Raw genomic sequence first — 19664 nt, 5'->3', positions numbered from 1 at the left:
ACCTTCTTTCTTGCTCATGCAGGGGTGTATACAATCTGGGACAAACCTTATTTTGTTTTGTTGTCTAAATTCTCTGCTCATTACAGCCCTCCTTAATCACAGGAAAGACAGGGCAACCTGGGAAAGATCGAAGAGGAGAATTCAGAACAGGGTTTCTAAACTGTGGGCGCTGACATCCTGGATTGGCTGCTGCTTTGTTTGGGGCTGTCCTGTGTGTTGTAGCAGCACCCTTCGCCTCTACCCACTAGATTCCTGGAACACTCACCTCACCCCGCCATCTCGGATAGGGCAATCGGAAGCGTCTCCAGGCATCCGGGTACTCCAGATGTCTCCGGGGTGGCAGCCCTGCCCCAGTTTGAGACACACCCACTGGGTTGGGATGGTGTGGGTCATTGCCTGCTCACTCCCTGTGACCCCATGAGCCGGCCCTGCTTCGGAGTGTCTGGAACTGCAGCTCCCACATCCGGGAACTCTCTTCCCACACGCTTTCCACAGCTCATTGCCTGAAATCTGTCATCTTTCCCTTCTTAACTTGCCTCACTTCATGTCATAGCATAACCCCTACCTGAATTTATCTCATGTTTTCATTTGTTCGTTTCTTGCTGGCCTCACCCCCTGGAACTAAAACTCCTAGAGGACTGAAATTTTAGCAAGTTCACAAATGTATTCCAGGCAATACCTGACATCTTAGAATGTGGTTACATGTCTTTATTGAATGAATGAATGAATGAATGAATGAATGAGCAACTGAATGACCAAGCCACCATCCCAGCTCCAAGCAAATCCAGGACTGGTGACTCCTGGTTGGAAAGAAGCATGAGAGGGCATTTGTTCTGTTGCTCATGCCCAAGGTTGGCGTCCTCACACATCTTTCCAATTCATCAATAATTGATTAAGATTATGAATTCTTCCCAGCATGGACGAGTTGTCAGAAAACGAAAGGTTCTCACATTCAAGTTGAATAGGTCTTCGGTACTCAATATATTTTTTTTCCCATGGAAAAGAACGTTGTGAGACTATTGTTGTTTCCCTTTCCTTTTCTAAATCGTCATCAAGATGCTAAAGGAAGTGATGCTAGTGATTCAACCAGTGATTCCCTCCCTAAGTCAAACTTTGGTTCTTTAATTAAAAGAAAACAAATTACACACACACACACACACACACACACACACAGACCATGTATATACTTTTTCTTCTTGTTGTTTCTGCCCTGGAAGGGAATGAACTGTGGATGCAAGCTGGTGTACAGGTGCTGGAACTCTCCGTGTTTCCTTTGCACCAAGCACCTCCTTCTCGTTAGTGGAAGAGCTATGATTTTGCAAACGGTCTCATCTTTTGTGTGGACACCGGGCCACCTGCCCTTACAGTCTTGAGCCATGCAGTTGCTCGGGAGGCATGTGCGCTGGCTTGTGAGCAAGTCTTTTTCGTGTATCCCGGAAGTGCTTGTCAGCTCTGTGCTGCCTTTGTGCTCTCCCTAAGGAAAGGCCACTTTATGGGTTGGGCAAGGTCTATGGACAGACTGCCTGGGCTCAACCAGCCTCCACCAATTTGGTAAAGACACCTCAACTCCAGGCCTCAGTTTCCTCATCTGTGACCTGGAAGTACATACTTGAGTTTACTAAATAGGATTGTTGCATTATTATAAGGGATCATATACACTGTTGGATCATAGACCAACAGTGCCTGGCATGGAGAAAGTTCCTAAAACTGATGACTCTGTTATTTAATACACTGTAGCCCTACTTCTGGGTTAGAGAAATCCTATAAATGCTGGCAGGAGATAGCATCGGTTTCAATTGTTATCAATTCTGGTGTATCCTAGATAGGATGTGGGAGAAAACAATGGGCTTTTTTTTTTTCATTGAGAAATGACATTTATCATATTCTTTACTTATAAAACTATTATGTGGTCATTACAGAAAACCTAAAAAATTTTTAAAATGTAGGAAAAAAATGAATTGTAAATCTTCAGCATGTATGTGCATTTCTTCCCGCGTGTGTACTCTGTGTGTGTGCGCGACAGAGAAAATTTCATTTTCTTATTGTTTGGGCAGATTAAAAAAACCACATATATAGACATTAGATTTCCAAACAAATCAAAAACTTAAGTAAGGGAAAAGTCCCCGAAAGAAATTATAATGCATTACCATTGTGTAGTGACCCCTAGAGGGTGGGACAGAGTGGTTCATTTTTTATTATTTTCTGTGTTTGCAAAATGGCTATTAATGAGTTAATAATGGGAAAAAAACAATGAGTTTATTTGTTAAAAAAGGAAGTATAGATTATGCACACACACTGTGTGGGATCCCTCGTATGAAAAATAAGAATCTTTGGCTAAAAAGGTTTAGAAGCAACAACTGTAAACAATATGATTGTTAGGAAGAATTTCAAAAATTTGAAAGCCTTTCTTATGAGTTCTGTTTAATAATGTTCAGTGATACTGTTTTCTCCTGAGTCCTTAGGTGATATCCCAGTATGCCGGTGTATTTTGTAGACTCCATTCGAGTTCACCCACCTTTCTATTTTAATATTGTTTGTGTGCGTGTTTGAGTATATTTCTTCCTAAATAAGGTTGGTTTTAACTATAGCTAGTGTTTTCCAACATGATATGTGGTTCGCTCTTGATTTTCTCCCATTGTCTGCTTAGGCAATGCTAACAGGCAATGCAGGCAAAACTATGAGACACGTGTTTCTGAAAGTTTTATGGTATGGGGGAAATGTTTATAATTTAATGATAAGTGAAAAGAAGCATGATAGCATTTTATGTAATATCATCTCAATTCTGTAAAACGTAATGCCCTCTCACACACATATGTAAGTACCCAGCAAATTTGCTGTTTGGCTGGAATGAATTCATTACATCATTGGAGGATGGGACTTCTACTGTTTCACATGTTGTTCCACGTACCACTCAGTATTTTCCAAGTTTTCTATGATGTACATGCAGAATTGCTGAAAAAGAATATAATTTTACAGAGATCTTTACTAACTTTCCAAATGACCAAGTCACTCTTATATTTCTCAGAAATTCTATCTTCTTTATTCATCAGAACATATTTTGCATGCCACGTATGTATGCTGAATTTTTTTGCTTGATTAGAAACAGCCTGAGGTCAGGAATTACGTCTTATATCATTGTCGAATTACCCCTAAGAGGTGTTCAAAAATGCTTTTGAGTGATCTGCTCAGCTGTGTCAGAATGAGGACAAAGACATTCAAGTGTTTATAGATCGCTTCTCCTCTTCCCATCAAATTTATGGTACCTCTTGAAATGGACCTTCTACTGTTAAACAAAAAAAGAAAAATACATGAGGATCTGCTAGTAGCTTAGGCTTGACATGCATATCAGGTTAGACCATCAGGCAGCAAAGAACGGCCTTCTGTGAGAATAGGACAGGGAACGGATTGTTTTCAGGACAGAATTGAAGAGATCGAAGGCATGGGGAAAGTGCTTTAGCACTAACTGGGTGGGAGAGCTCTAGGCAGCCAGCCTAAGACTCTGGTTGGTTGGAGATCTTAAAAGGATCACGTTCCAGAGCCCGCAGATAGCTTTCTAGGTGAGAGGCACGATGGATTCTGTATAGGTGTGTACACGGGCTCACATACTGTCTTGTGAACAGAGCAGGCTGATTCACAATCTCGGGTGGCTACTAGGTGCTTTCTCCTTTGGAATAGTACTGGTCCAAAGTGGAAAGTACTGGGGACAGGATATGTGGGCAGTGTTCTCCTTCAGCGTGAGAAATGCAAAGGGAACCCAGGGTGTCTGAGTCCTCATACTTCTCTCTGTGCCCAGTACGAAAGCAGAAATGCTCCTGGCTCCTCATATACACAGACACACAGACACACACACACACACACACACACACACACACACACAGAAATCCTTCCTGGTAGAATGGGAGGTAAGCCAACTTGCTAATACGAAGCTAGCAATACTATTAACGACACTCCCCAGGTAATCAGGCATGATTCCACGCGCAGGCTGAAACCTCAGATGAACTCCCAAAGAAAGACGTTCACACTGTCGAGAGAAGACTAAAGCTGTGAGAGCAGCTTGTCAAGGTGTGAAGTTAGGTGGAGGCGACGTGGTCTCCAGGTGATTGGAAGCCACAGTTAGCTTTAAACCTCAAGAGAGTCTGAGAAACATCAGGGAAAGAAAAAGCATTTTGAGCAGAACATAATATTTTAAAGCATAATAACTTAGATGCCCAGCCTAGGGACTGGCGAAAGGCAGAGTGCTCACTCCCAAGTGTGACCTCACAGCAAGGACGCTCCTGAGAAGCCAGTGGTGACGTTGGTCACGAACCAGCCAGCGCTCCAACATGCACACGTCAGGGAGCCACAGACTTCCAGTGGTTTTCCTCCCCTCGCGTCGCTCTTAAATCAGATTCGGTGTTTCAGCTTTGCTGAGAGAGTGGACATGTTGTCTGGCGAATGAGCAGGTCCTTTGCCAAGTAACTAGATCTCACTCTTGCTAAAGGAAGAACATTGTTCACTAAAATAGTTTGTCTTTTGATGCCAAAGGAAATCAAATTGTAATCAAGGGCTGAGAACGTACTGAAGTCATCAAGGTTTCTTGGTTCGCATTTGGCAATCTCCATGTTCCCAGGCTTGCAAAATATAATTTACATTTACGAAAGGGAGCGGCTTTATTGGATTGGGAATTTGTTTTAATAATGCCTAAGTGAACCTCTGCTGGACCAGCCAGCATGGTAATCCGTGCTCCCGTGTATCCCAAGGACATAGAGAAAAGCACAGATAAAGAAGACTTTAGAATCTGATGAAGCAAGACAGTAACAGAGAATGTGTCTAAGTGCACTGTGAAGACTTCCTTTCACCGAATTATTGAAATATCTCACACAAATGGGATTTTTTTGTTTTTCTGTTTTGGTTTTGGTAGGTGGGGGTTATAAGAGTAAGGATCTTTATAGGAGCTCGGATTTCTTCATACTGCCCTAAGGAACCAATCCAAATTAAGCCAAAATAGTGATTATTGCCCGCATACTCTCCCAGACTGGTCATTAACTCTGCTGTCTCATTTAACCCTTCCAGCATGGATTTGAAGTTACATTTGGCTCATTTTAGGAACCCAGAATCGAGGCTCCTGTTAGCTAAGTAATGTACTCAGTCTCATAGCTAGTTCAGTGACAGAAGCAAGGTGTAAGTTTAGGTCCCAAAGCGAGACCCCAAACCTCAAAGTTTTTCCACTCTGCTTTCTGTGCTGTGCTTGGGAGACAAGTCAAGTAGGGAAAAATGGAGGGAAGATGTTTATATACATGGCCAAGCTTTCCTTAAGAGATGTTGATGTTGTACCACTTCTGTGCTTGTAAAATGAAGTGAAGAATTCAGGCAATTTATTCAAGGCTCCCAGTAAATTTCCTTGGGTGACTCTTGAGGAGGACGGAGTATGATGTTGGCCTGGGTCATCTGTAAAATTGTCCCCACTTTTTTTGGGGGGGGCTTTAAAGAGATGGTCACAAGCAATAGCAGTGAAAACAATGCTTTGAACCAAACAACACAGTGTGATTTAGGGCAATTTATCGTGGATAACAAGGCTTTGAAATATGCAAAATTAGAGACCTCCCTCCCTTACAGGCTTTGCGACTAAGTCCCAGTGCCTGGTGGGACCAGAGAGTGTAAAAAACAGAGGGGAAAACATCTCCCAGATAGGGACTGATCCAGTGGTACCTGGCTTATTTAAACTATTTATTTTTGTGATCATCTCATAATATATACACATGTTGAACCATTGTGTTGTACACCTGAAACTAATATGTTATATATCAATTACCCATCAATTCAAAAAAGGCAAAAAAAAATACATTGTATGTCACCTATGCTCAAAAAATTTAAAAAATAAATAAAAATAAAAATGATATAGTATTTTTGTAGAAAAATCTCTTTTTGTCAAAATGCAAAATGATGAAGAAGATTGTTTTCCTTTATAATTAGGGTGATATCCAGTTGGTGTCTAAGTTATTTAAACTAGCGTTACAGTCATCAAAGTTTACTCATCCTTGACAACTCATGAAAAAGGAGAGAAAGAAAAGTTAACGGATACAATAATTAGATTATATAGAAACCACAGGGTAATCTGTGAGGCTTGTGCTCACCAGCTCCATTTTTATTTGTTTGTTTTAATTTGATTTGATTTCATTTAGCAGTCCACGAAGCTGACAAGAGCCAACAACAAAAAACCTAATGCTTTGAGGACTAATGGGCCAGGATGCTTCATTATAAGCTCGTAACAAGCTTTATAGATGGAGCCCGTTTTCCTCGTTGGCGCAGAGTCACGCATGTTAGAAGCAGCTACTAGAAAACAAGAGCCTCGACAGAAGCATCTGATTGCCAAGCCGTCCCCTGCTCTTCACTCAGCAGCTCTGCAGTATTTGGTTAATGGAGCCAATGTACTTTCTTCCGCATAAAGGGAATTATGATTCCACTGGAAGCTCAAAGGGGAAAATTAAAGTCATCAAAAATCTGATTTGAGGAGGCATTTTCTTTGAAAATGTGAAGCATGCTTTGATTCATCCCAATCCTTTGCCGGGGGTGCCCCGGGGAGGGCTAGTTTGACTCTCAATTCCAAAGGGATCATTTACATGGTTTCATTCCACCCTCTGAAAAAGAAGGGGCAGAGAGGAAAGGAGGAGGGATGTGTCAAGGAGGGTAACGAATCTCAACAGGAATTCTCTGCAACTGCTCTAAAACGGAATAAAAAATCCGTGCCAAACGCAAGGCCACTGAGGAAGCAAAGGTCAGCCGTGTAGGAGCAGAGGGGTGTTGGTCCGAGGCACATTTGTGGAACTGAAGCAGCTCGATTTCCATTCGAGGGACACCTCTGACCCATCCTGCTGGAGGAGGCTGGAGCAGGGCAGCTGGCCTTTGATCACCGGACAGCATCCTCTGGGGGTGCGCCCTTGTGCCAAAGCTGACAGCCACTTGGGGAGATGAAGACGAGTAATTTTCCCTAGCGATGGGAACGTTCCCTGCGTGTCTTCTGTGAAGGTTTATGGGCAATGATTGTATTTTATGATAATGAGAACAAAGTGCATCACAGCTAATGTCAGGAGTATTTTCCCTTCTGGCAAAAGAATTTTTTTTGTTTTTGTTACATCTTTCCATGTGTTGCATCCTCAGGAAAGACAATTTGGCATAGATTTCCCCACAGAAATTCTTTCTTCAGATAAACTTTAATAATAGAAGAGTATACCTGAAAAAAAAAAAAACACTGAACCTAGTGTTTATAGAAGCTCTTTAATAGCTTTAATGTCCAACAAAGAAAGAGCCAGGAAATTCTACCATGACAAGCAGACATTAGCTCGGACTTTATCCTTGAGATTATTAAATAAGGAATAGCCCTGTGATCCCGGGTCACGTCCCCACAGTTAAGCTGGTGGTTGCTTCCCATTGTTGGGTGGTGGTGTGATAGTGGTTTTACTGGCTAATGCCATGACTTGTGTGTTTAAAATCAATGTATGTATGTTTAAAATAAGCTGTCATTATTGTTGGTGTTCACGTTACCATCTTGAGGCATAACTTGTATGTTGTAATGGTTAGAATTCAAACGGTCACAACAGCACTTCCTGGGAATCGTGATCTAATGCAAGAAACAATACAGTGCAAATAAATAGATTTCCTCCTCTCTGGCTGCTGGAGTTTTCCCTATTGTGTACGTCTTCCCTGGGCATTGAAAACTAGGAAATGTCTTCACAAAAGGTTTCTCTCACTTCCAGCTTAGAAGGCTCTTTCTTTCACCAGTCTTTGTTTCTCAGATAAGTTCATATACTTTTTCTCCCCATTCAACCAAGACCATGACTAAGTTCGGAGACACTCACCCCCAAAGACTGTACGAATTGTTGGGTGTTGAATGAAGGTTAGGCGGGACTGGTGGGGACCCCTTGGAAATGTCTGCCTGTGTATTTATAGAATGGACTGGTTCATTTTTGCCTCTGGCTGATCAAAAAGGTGAAAGTTGAGGACCAAAGTGTAGACTTTGTATATTGTTATCAGCCCATTAAGAAATAAGAAGGTAGAAGAGCGCCTGGGTGGCTCAGTCGGTTAAGCATCTGCCTTCGGCTCAGGTTATGATCTCAGGGTCCTGGGATCAAGCCCCACTTTGTGCTCTCTGCTCAACGGCAAGTCTGCTTCTCCATCTCCCTCTGTGATCTCTCTCTCTCTCTCAAATAAATAAATTAAATCCTAAGAAAAAAAGAAATAAGAGGGTACAATGTACCCTGTTTTCTGTTTTGCATGCAAGGGAAACTTACTGTACTGCTTCTCAAGGTTGGAGGAGAGAGAAGCTTTCTGGAATCCCTTCCCTAGGATTTCTCCTGTCGTCTGGTGCATGTGGGAATAGAGAAGAGTATCTTATTTCCCTGCTGAGGGCCACCTCTGACCATCCTGCAGATAGATGGCAGATGCCACCACAGGGGCTGCCCTTGAACAAACCGAAGGAGAACATTGATTCATTCATTGAATCAATAAACATTTATTGTGTGCAGAGCATTGTGAAAGAGACAGATGTGTTTAAGTCATGCTCCCACACAACGGGGGTTACATCACTGCCTAATTTAAACTCATGCCAGGTCTACATGACTTCACCACAGAAATGCAATTGTCTTGGCTCTCTCCACAGTCCACTATTCTTTTCCTGAACATTCTTGAACATTCTCTGCACATCAGTTCTGCCTTTGTCATTTCCCCCAAAGCCTGAACACATTTTGCCAAGAACGAATTGTGTGTTCTTGTGGTGGCAATTCAACCTTCATCTTTCAGAGTCTTCATCTCTAAAATGAGGAGTATAGGCCATGTCAGGTGGCGCTGCTGCCATCACTTCCCTCAGTGGGTGTTTGGGGGAGAGGGGGTTGAGGTAACAAGGTCCAGGTGTTTGGCTCAAGGAGCCACTTCCCTTTATCTGTTCTACGTATTGCTAATATGGCTTCTAATGCATGGAACTAGATAGTATCATAGACTCCCATGGCTATAAAGTCATATTCATAATTACTATCAAATTCCAGAACACTTTAATCACTCCCAAAGAAATCCTGGACCCATTAGCAATCACTTCCCATTCTCTCCTCCACCCTGTCCCTGGCAAACACTAATCTAATTTCTGTCCCTATGGATTTGCCTATTGTGGGCATTTCATATCAATGGAATCATACGGTGGGTGATCATTCGTGACTATATTCTATCATTTATCAAGATGTGCACTTTGAGAAGGCTTCATCCATGTTGTAGCGTGTATTAATACCTGATTCCTATTAATTGATGAATAATCATCCATTATATGGATATACCACATTTTGTTTATTCATTCATCAGATATTTGGATTATATTCACCTTTTGGCCATTATGACTAATGCTGCTGTGAATACTCACATATAATTTTTTGTGTGTGAACATATATTTTCACTTCTCTTGGATACATACCCAAGAGTGAAATTTTTGGGTTATATGGTGTCACGTTTAACTTCTTGAGGAAATGCCAAACTCTTTTCCACAGTTGCTGAACCATTTTACATTCCCACCAGCATTGTATGAGAGTTCTGATTTCCCCACATCCTCACCAAGAGTCTTTATTGTACATCTTTTCAATTATAGCCATCATAGTGGGTGTGAAGTGACATCTCACTGTGGTTTTTATTTGCATTTCCCCAATGACTAATGATGTTGAGCAACTTTCCATGAATTCGTAAGCCAGTTGCATATCTTCTTTGGAGCAATGTCCATTCACATCTTTTTACCATTTTAAAATTAGATTATTTGTATTTTTATTGTTGAGTTGTAAGGGTTCTTTATATATTTTGGATACAAGAACCTTTTCAGATATGTCATTTGTAAATATTTTTTACCACTCTGTGGCTTATGTTTTCACTTTCTCGATGGAGTCCTTTTTTTTTTTTTTTAAGATTTTATTTATTTATGTGACAGAGAGACAGCCAGCAAGAGAGGGAACACAGCAGGGGAGCGGGAGAGGAAGAAGCAGGCTCCCAGCGGAGGAGCCCGATGTGGGACTCGATCCCAGAATGCCGGGATCACGCCCTGAGCCAAAGGCAGACGCTTAATGACTGCGCTACCCAGGCGCCCCCTCGATGGAGTCCTTTAAAACATAAAAGCGTTTCATTTTGAAGAAGGTCAATTTATCTTTTCTCCTTTCATTACTTACGTTTTGGTGTCATATCTCAGAATTATTGCTTCATTCAAGTTCTTGAAGATTTAAGCCCTCATTTTCTTACAGGATTTTTAAAAATTTATCTCTTACATTTATTTAGGTATTTGATCTATTTTGGGTTACATTTTGCATATGGTCTAGGTAGAGATGGAACTTTATTATTTGGAATGTGGATATCCAGTTGTCCAGCATCATTTATTGAAAAGATGATTCTTTCCATATTGACTTTTCTTGGCACTCTTGCTGAAAATCAACTGACCACAAATGTAGGAGTTTATTTCTGGATGCTCAGTTATTTTCCGTTGATCTCTATGTCTATCCTTAGGCCAATACCTCGCTGTCTTGATTACTGCAGTTTTGTAGCGAATTATGAATTCCAGAAGTGTGAGTCCTCCAATGTTGCTTTTCTTTTCCAAGATTGTTTGGACTGTCATGCCTTTACATTGTGTCCTCACATGGTCTTTTCTGTATACGTACGTGTTTCGTTTGCGTGTCTGAATTTCCTTTTTTATAGGCACCAGATTGGATTAAGTCCCATCCCAATGGCCTAATTTGAATTAATCAGCTCCTTTAAGACCATGTCTTCTAATACAGTCACATTCTGAGATACTAGAGGTTACTGCTTCCACACATGAATTTGGGGGAGGACAGAATTCAGCCTAAGTTGTTGCCATTCTGTTATGTTTTTTTAAATGTGTGATGTCTATTTTCTTCATCTTTCCTCCATTACTGCCTGTATTTTGTGTTCAATAGATGTTTCTTTGTGTACCATTTTAATTCCCTTTTTGTTTCTTTTATTATATTTTTTGAGTTATTTTCTTAGTGCCTTCCTGAGGATTAGAATTAACATCTTACTTAATAGCGACCAAGTTCATATTAGTAACAATTTGAATTCCATATTGTACAAAAGCTTTGCCTCTACATAGCTCTGTTGCATCTTCCAGCCTTTGTGCTATTCTTGTCATACAAATGACATCTTTATACATTATAAACACATGCAAACAACTTTAAAATTATTATTTTATTCAGTTATCTTTTAAATCAGATAGAAGAAAAAAGGGCCATAAACAAAAAATGTACATTGATATTGCCTTTTATATTTAGCTATGAGTTACCTTCACTGATGCTCTTTATTCTTCATGTGAGTTTGGGTACCATATAACGTCCTTTCATTTCAGTCCAGTAGACTCTATTTAGTATTCCTTCTAGCGCAGTCATGCTAGTGAGCAACTCTTTCAGCTTGTTTATTTGGAAATGTCGTAGTTTCTCCTTCATTTTTGAAGAAGTGTTTTTCTGGATACAGAATTCTTGGTTGATAATCTTTTTCTTTCATTACTTTAAATATGGCATTCCTCTGTCTCTGGCTTCCATGGTTTCTGAGGAAAACCCAACTGTTAATCTTACTGAGGATTCTGTACGCGCAAGGAGTCACACTTCCCACTTGCTGCTTTTAAGATTCTCTTTTTGTCTTTGGCTTTCTACAGTTTGATTATGAGAAGTCTAGGTATGGAAGTCTCTGAACTTATTCTACTTGGAGTTTGTTGAGCTTCTTGGATATGTATATTATTTTTCATCCAATATTGGAATTTTTCAGCCATTATTTATTCAAATATTCTTTCTCTTTCTTTCTCTCTCTGCTTCTAGCATTCACATTATGCCTGTGTTAATAGGTTGGATTGTGTTGCATAGGTCTCTGAGGCTCTGTTCATGTTTTATTATTATTATTATTATTTCTCTCTCCTCTTCAGACCTGGTAATTTCTAATGACCTATCTCAAAATTTACTGATTCATTCTTCTGCCAGTTAAAATCTGCTGTTGATACCTCTAGTGGATTTTTCATTTTAGTTACTGTATATTTCAGCTCCATAATTTCTCCTTGGTTCCTTTTTATAATTTATATCTTTTTTTTTTTTTAAAGATTTTATTTATTTATGTGACAGAGAGACAGCCAGCGAGAGAGGGAACAGAGCAGGCGAGTGAGAGAGGAAGAAGCAGGCTCCCAGCAGAGGAGCCCGATGTGGGACTCGATCCCGGAACGCCGGGATCATGCCCTGAGCCGAAGGCAGACGCTTTAACGACTGCACTACCCAGGCGCCCCTAATTTATATCTTTTTATTCACATTCTTTGTTTGGTGAGACACCATTTTCATACTTTTCTTTAGTTCTTTAGACATGTGTTCATTTAGTACTTTGGTTATATTTATAAGAACTGATTTAAAGTACTTGTCTAGTAAGTCCAGTATCTACGCTTCTTCAGGGAACATTTCTACTGACTACTTTTTACAACATGTGTATTGTCCATCCTTTCCTCTTTTATAGAGTTGCTGTTGTTTAATGATTTTATTGAACTAATTCTGTAAAGTCTCTGTTCTTTGTTTATGACTACTGAGGTCTCTACTCAGTTAGCTTAGTGGCCAGCTAATGATTGCACCAAGATTTCCTGAAATGCCTAGAATGAATAACTATCCCAGCCTTTGTCAATAGGCTCTGTGTGCCTCCCGGAACATCTAGCTTCAACATTCCAGGAGGCAGGTTACTACTGTTTGATAGCTTTTACTTTCTCTTTGTGCCAAAGCTAAAGGTCAACCAGAAGTGAGATATTAAGGCTTACTCAATTCTTAGGATGCCTGAGTGGTTCAGTCAGTTAAGCATCTGCCTTCAGCTCAGGTCATGATCCCAGGGTCCTGGGATCGAGTCCTGCATCGGGATCCTTGCTCAGCAGGGAGCCTTCTTCTCCCTCTGCCTGCCACTCCCCCTGCTTGTGCTCTCTCGCGCACTCTCTCTGTCTAACAAAAAAATAAATAAAATCTTAAAAAAAAAAAAAAGTCTTACTCAGTTCTTTCCTAAACCTGTCCACAGTACCACATATGTATGTGGACTTCTTGATTTTCAGGAATATATCAGAGTTCTTCAAAGATTCTATGTACATCTCATTCTTCAGATTTTCCTGTAAGTTTCTTGATCAACTTCTCATTTGCCTCAACTGTATCACTTCCTCAGGCAGCCACAAAGTTAAGCAATTGCAAGTAATTGTTTTTGAAAAATGTTTTGGGAAGAAATTGTTTTCTGCGAGCTTATTTTGACTGTCAAATGAAGAGAAGCTTTACAAGTTAGGATTCACATGGAAACTCCAGACAGGTCAAACAATGACAGTTTTCTGTGAAGGGGGATTTTGGGGTAATTCCAAATTCTGCACCCACCGGTGGCTGCCAGGCTACTGGTTGGTTTTCATGGCTATCATAATTGCAAGGCTGTTGGTTTTGAAGGCTCCTGCAGAGCAAAAGAGTAAAGGATGGAAATAGAGCAAGTTAACATGCCCCAGAGCTCACTGTTCTTACTGAGATTTAGCTGTTTTTATTGAACAAACTTTCTTCAGATTGTTGCAAGTCTTTGGATAATTTCCACAGTTCTGACAAAATTGATTTTGATCATTTTGCCAGTGTTGTCATTGCTCTTATGGAGAGGCAGATTCTCAGAGGCTCTTGCCATTCCGGAAGTGACTCTCTGACATTGTATTCCAATGTGTATATATTATCTTGTTTCCACTAATTCATTCTACACATTAGTCCAGTGCTTCTTTCAATCTTTTGTTGTTGCTGTTAATGTCAAGGTAAATATAAATTCCAATGGATCTTTTGTGTTTTGAGTTCTGGAGTATTGGGATTTTGCATTAGGAGCTCATTGGTAGAGTCTCTTTGGCAAAGAGTTACATTGCAATGAAAGCATATTTTGGCATTGGCTTCCAGCCCTGGGACTCACATTTTTGGTATCCGATCAATTATTAACTTTTTGGGCAGAAGCATTGGTGGATAACAGAGAGACCATATTTTTCTTGACACAGCTGTGAGCTCTATTTATTTTTCAGGTACTCTTTCATCAGAATCCAGCGGGTTCTCAGTGAAACTATGTCAGCATACACAGGGGAGAATGGAACTCATTTCTTCTTAAATTATAATATTGCTGTTATAATAATTAAATTAAAAGACAAATGAAAGCAAAAGCTATTTAGTAATGGATGTTAAGATTGTAAAAGAAATTTTTGAAGAATACTGCTCTGTTATTTCTACATTTTAGCAAATAATATGCAAACACATATAACATTATGAGTGGGAATTCAATCTAATTAAACCACAAATAGCAATCCTCATACTATGTATTATGTCAGCCATAAGTGACAGTCAGAGATGCCAGGGAAGTCATTCTCTGTCCCTTTTGCACAAGGTAAATCATATAATGAGGGAAAACAAAGGGTCAAACTGAGTGTCTATTTCCAAATTGCCTTACTAATGTACGATTTTATCAAGGAGTTGAGTACTACCCCTTTATATCATGAAGAATGGCTGCAATGGAAGAAATTAATTTGTGTATTTATTATTTTTGTGTGTCTCTGTGGAGAAAATGCTCTGTGTGCTTCTAAAGATATGCCTATTTTAATTCAAATTCTTGAGATAAAAATATTAAGAACTAAGTCATATTTACTGCCATTATGGCTTTGATGAGATAACTCCTGTTCTGTGGTTCTCTAAAAAACTGGAAAGTTTTTCTAAAGAAATTTAGGTGACTTTCTACTTGAAGTGAACTGTCATATTAAAAAGAGCAACAACAACAACTTGGTACCTTCCGGTGCTAAATGTAGACTCTTCTCAGGAACGCATATACTTTCTATTTTATACACACCCATGTGAGCACCTGCTGTATGTATGGCATTGTGCTATGCCAGGGACTGAGGGTGCAGTAGCAAACCAGGTTGTTCCTTTCTCCATGCGATTCTCACACATGGGGAGAAACAACAGAACAAGCAAATGTATTGCAACAAGCAGTTTTTGGTGGAAGACTCGGAAGTAAACAGGGTACAAAGGACTGAAGATACGTACAGTTGGGTTTTCTATGGGAAAAAACCTAGACAGGTTGCATGGGACACGGGAAGTTAGCTAGAGGCGAGGCAGGTGTGTTACATGGGATCATTTATTTAGGAGTTCTAGAGCTGCACTATCCAATAAAATATAACGTAAGCTACATCTGAGCTACGGCAGCCACATTAAAAAATGTGAAATAGAGGGGCGCCTGGGTGGCACAGCGGTTAAGCGTCTGCCTTCGGCTCAGGGCGTGATCCCAGCGATCCGGGATCGAGCCCCACATCAGGCTCTTCCGCTATGAGCCTGCTTCTTCCTCTCCCACTCCCCCTGCTTGTGTTCCCTCTCTCGCTGGCTGTCTCTATCTCTGTCGAATAAATAAATAAAATCTTTAAAAAAAAAAAATGTGAAATAGAAACCAGTGAGATAATTTTTACAATATGTTTTAATTAACCCAGCATATCCAAGATATTACCACTTAAACATATAATCAACATAAAAATTATTAATGGGTATTTTGTACTCCTGTTTTTATTAGCTTTCAACATGTGTGCTCTTTATAGCACACCCCAACTTGGACATGGAATTTTCATTGGGAATAATTGGTCTGTATTAAGATTTTGTAAAATTAACAGCTAAAAATTAAATTTACCTGCTCAAGTTGTTCCAAACATACTTGAAGTTTTCTAATGACTGAATAAAATATCAGGTTTTCAATTTAAATTTAAATTAATGAAAATTAAAATTTGAAATTCAGTTCCTTGGTCTCACTAGCCACATTTCAGGTGTTTTTTTTGTTTGTTTGTTTTTTGGTTTTTCTTAGAGAGCTCGCTCGCTCGTGAGCAGAGGAAGGGGCAGAGGGAAAGGGAGAATCTTAAACAGGCTCCACACCCAGCATGGAGTCGACAGGGGGCTCAATCTCATGACCCCGAAATCATGACCCGAGCCGAAATCAAGAGTCGGACACTTAACTGACTCAGTCACCCAGGAGCCCCCAAGCCCCCCTCCAACTGTTTAATAGCTACACTATTGAGCACATGAAAGGTTCAGCTCTAGTAATTGGCATAGGTCCTCTCCTTGAACTGGCAAGGTGCTTAGTTGATAGTGGGTATTGGGTATTTGTCGAATTAGACTAAATGAAGCAGTTGAAACCCAATCAAGTTAAATGACATGCTCAACATTCCCCAGATAATAAAAGATGGTGAGGGTAAACTAGCACCCAGGCCTCGTGCTTACTAGTAAAATCCTAGAATCCTATCAGTGTTTGGGTTTCAGAAAATGAATCCCTGAAATTGTTGCCAAATCTACTCAGTTCTTGAGTTTGGGGAGAAAACTCCAACAGGAAGAGTTCAGTTAGCAAGTCCCTGCATTTACACTATTGAAAGCTAGGAAATTCAGTAATAATAGAATAAAGGAGCAGTGCACTGCACTTAGCCTCTTTTACCCACAAAGCATTCCTATGGCTCTGGGGAGAATCTAATTCAAGAGTCTGAACTGCATCTTCCTCTTTAACAATAAAAGTCAGCAGAAGGGAGCAAAGGTGTGTGAAAGGGGTTTAGATTCAAGGTTGGAGTGGAAGCAAATGATCTGGGAGAGGGGGCGGTACTGGCTTGTGCAACTGCCTTCAAGAGTTTAGCTTGTTCGCTTCCTGGAGGAGCAAGTAGAAACCAATCGCTTAGCCATAGTTATGGAACCTTAAGAGTTGGAGAAAGCCGCCGTCAGTCTGTTCAGGCTGCTGTAACAGAAAAACTATACACTGGGTGCCTTAGAAACAACATAAATTTACTTGTCACCGTTCTGGAGGCTAGGAAGTGCAAGATCAATTCACTGGCAGGTCGGGTGTCTGCTGAAGATCCATTTCCTGGATGGCTGGTCTTCTTGCTGGGTCTTCACAGGGTGGAAGGAGCTGGGGAGCTCTCTGGGGTCTCTTTAATCAAAGCACTAATCCCACCCAATAGGGCTCCACCTTTATGACCGAATCACCTCCCAAAGGCTTCACTTCCTAATACCATCACCTTGGGGGTTAGAATTTCCACATATGAATTTATGGGGAACCTAAGCATTCAGTCCATTAGACATAAACCTGCAGCCACATTTGGATTGAGAAACTTTCCTGGGGGAAATACATGATATGCTGAATGGGAGAACTGAGTCAGGAGGCTCCCTTTATTTGTCTTTCCTACATTGAAAAATTGATTCTACTCAACTTATCGAGAACTCTTCCCTTTAATTTTTCATTTAGGGAGGACAATTAAGTAAGTACAGTATCATTAGCTAGAAATATTTTTTTTTTTGGTTTATACAATTTTATCTGGTATGATTAGAATATTAGTTTTCATCAGAATTGGAATGAAAACAGTCGATAACAAGACATTGCATTTGAAACAAATAGGGCCTTTTCCAAATTAACTACCTTATAGAAAGCCTGTCAAAATGTTAAAAAGGACTGCAGATTTTTTGCATATTGTGTATTTATTTATTTAGCTTCTAGAATGTTTGTAATTAGAGAGAAAACATTACCACTCCATAGATGGATACATCTCCAACAAACACCCAAGACAAATGACAACTACCATTTGGGGTCATATAGTCTCTTGCTCTCCTCTGGAGCATCCATGACTCCATATGGATGAGCCCCTTACTGTTGTCCCTGTTGATGGCATCAAGAGGGACCCATCTGTGTTAACTCATATTCTTTCCAAACTTTACCTACTTCTCTACAATGTCACACTTAAGTTCAGCTTCCTAATGTACTATTTTGACAAGGCAGAGGGCAATGAACTTTTAAGAGACTAATGGGAGGCCCCTGGGTGGTGCAGTCTCTTGAGCAACCAACTCTTGGTTTCGACTCAGGTTATGATCTCGTGGTCGTGAGATTGAGCCCAGCATCTGGCTCCACGCTCAGTGCGGAGTCTGCTTGAGATTCTCTCTCCCTCCCCCTCTGCTCCTCCCACTCATGCTCTCCTCTCTCCCTCTCCCATAAATAAATCTTAAAAGAGAGAGAGAGAGAGACTAATGGAGGCTAAACCGTGGTGCTAGTATTTCAGCATTATGATGGCTTCACCTAGTTGACATCGAGTTTTTTGTTTGGGAGCAGAATGGCATGCCCCCCAAATGTCTAAATCATCCTGACCTCTGATGTGTTGAAAGTCCACTGTATTGGTCATTAAATAACTGCTTACGAGAACGGGAGCGACATTTAATGGAAACTTGAGGTGTATTTGAATGCTGACCTGGGTACCTTTTGCTAGTAGCCGTAGCCTTGAAAACCTCCTGAACTTGCTCACTTATCGTCTCTCAATTTAACAAGCATGGGTTTCTTCAACTTTCCAAGTGAGTATTTTGATATCTACCATGAACTAAAAATAACTCTGAATGGCATGCACTTAAAATAAATGGTTGTCTCCTTAGTATAATTAAAGAGATCAGTGTCATCCAAAATCCTCATTTATTTCAGGGAAACCTAGACAAAATCATCTACTTAAGTAAGGTATAGTCTATAAATTAGATTAATTTGCTAATATGCATTTAGAGTGATAAAAAGTCTGAAATTTAAAATTGACATGGAAATCAGTCTGATGATGCTTACTGAAGTAAAACTATTTTATGGAAGAACTTTTTGAAGTTATCAATGCTTGGATTTTGAGTAGACATCTGCTGTAATTGCAATTATGGCATGTGTATTGATGGGAGTCTGCAGTTTGCTGTGTAGAATTTCCTTCCCTTACACCTGAACTGTGTGTGGAGGGGGTTTGACGAATGTTCCATCCTGACCTGGGGTGACTCCCCGGATGATGCCAGAAGGCTGAGTAGAAGAAGTGCTGGGCTTGCATTTGGCCCACGTGGACGTGTTCAGGAGAGCCAGCCCATCGAGTTGGTCAGAAAAGCACTGGGCTTTGTGAGCCAGAATTCAACTTGGAAACATATGGACATCAAGTAATGCTATCAATAAGAAAAGCTGTCAAGAGAAAAAAAAAAAATCTAAAATTAGCCACTGCATTTCTTATCATTTTAAGCATGTAACCTCTGACTATCTCCTTTTTATTTAGAAGCAGACAGATTTACTTGATTACGGATAGACAGAATCTCTCCATAGCTTAGAAAATTTGGGAACTTTCAACTCTATTTTGAAGCAAATATCTTATTTTTGTGATACAACTGGTAATATTGTACTTAAGCAGACATTGATACAGTCACACCTTCTTTCACTAACATCTTCAAGGAATGAAGTCTTCCACACGCACGAATTTTCCTGATAACGAAAGCTTCGGTCTTTGAAATGAAATGAACTTAGAAACAAAGGCTTAGTTCTTCATTTTTTTGTCAGACGTCAATTTACAAGGACATTTGCACTTCTCGGCTACCTACGCAGAGTTAGTAAACATTGCTTAACTTTTCCTTGACAGCTTAGGGACAATTATAGAGAATTAGAATTATAATAATATTTTCAGTCCAGTGCACCTTCAAGAACAAAGTTGGAGTTTGTCAGACATATATATTCTCAGAACCCATTACGGAAATTCTTACTTAGTAGTGTGGAGTCTACCTCTGTGACAAGTTTTCCTCCTGGTTTCTCCTAATTCTGGTCCGAGCAGTCAGAGGACTCACACGTGGAGAAAGCTTCACTTCGAGAGC

General features: G+C 40.2%; 2 long non-coding RNA genes across 2 annotated transcripts in view; both read left to right on the top strand.

Annotated features, from left to right (window-relative positions):
* LOC130542764 (uncharacterized) overlaps positions 1 to 7646 on the top strand; it is a 28041-nt gene extending 20395 nt beyond the window's left edge. Inside the window, exon 2 of the long non-coding RNA XR_008957558.1 lies at positions 6162 to 7646. This is a non-coding gene — a long non-coding RNA (uncharacterized LOC130542764). The remainder of the gene's footprint in view (positions 1 to 6161) is intronic.
* LOC123000715 (uncharacterized) overlaps positions 1 to 19664 on the top strand; it is a 142375-nt gene that overhangs the window by 99842 nt on the left and 22869 nt on the right. The window lies entirely within an intron of this gene.

Source organism: Ursus arctos, unplaced genomic scaffold (genome assembly GCF_023065955.2).
Source record: "Ursus arctos isolate Adak ecotype North America unplaced genomic scaffold, UrsArc2.0 scaffold_10, whole genome shotgun sequence".
Lineage (NCBI taxonomy): Eukaryota > Metazoa > Chordata > Mammalia > Carnivora > Ursidae > Ursus > Ursus arctos.
The sequence above is the reverse complement of the archived record's forward strand: the minus strand, read 5'-3'. Positions and strand labels throughout refer to the sequence as shown.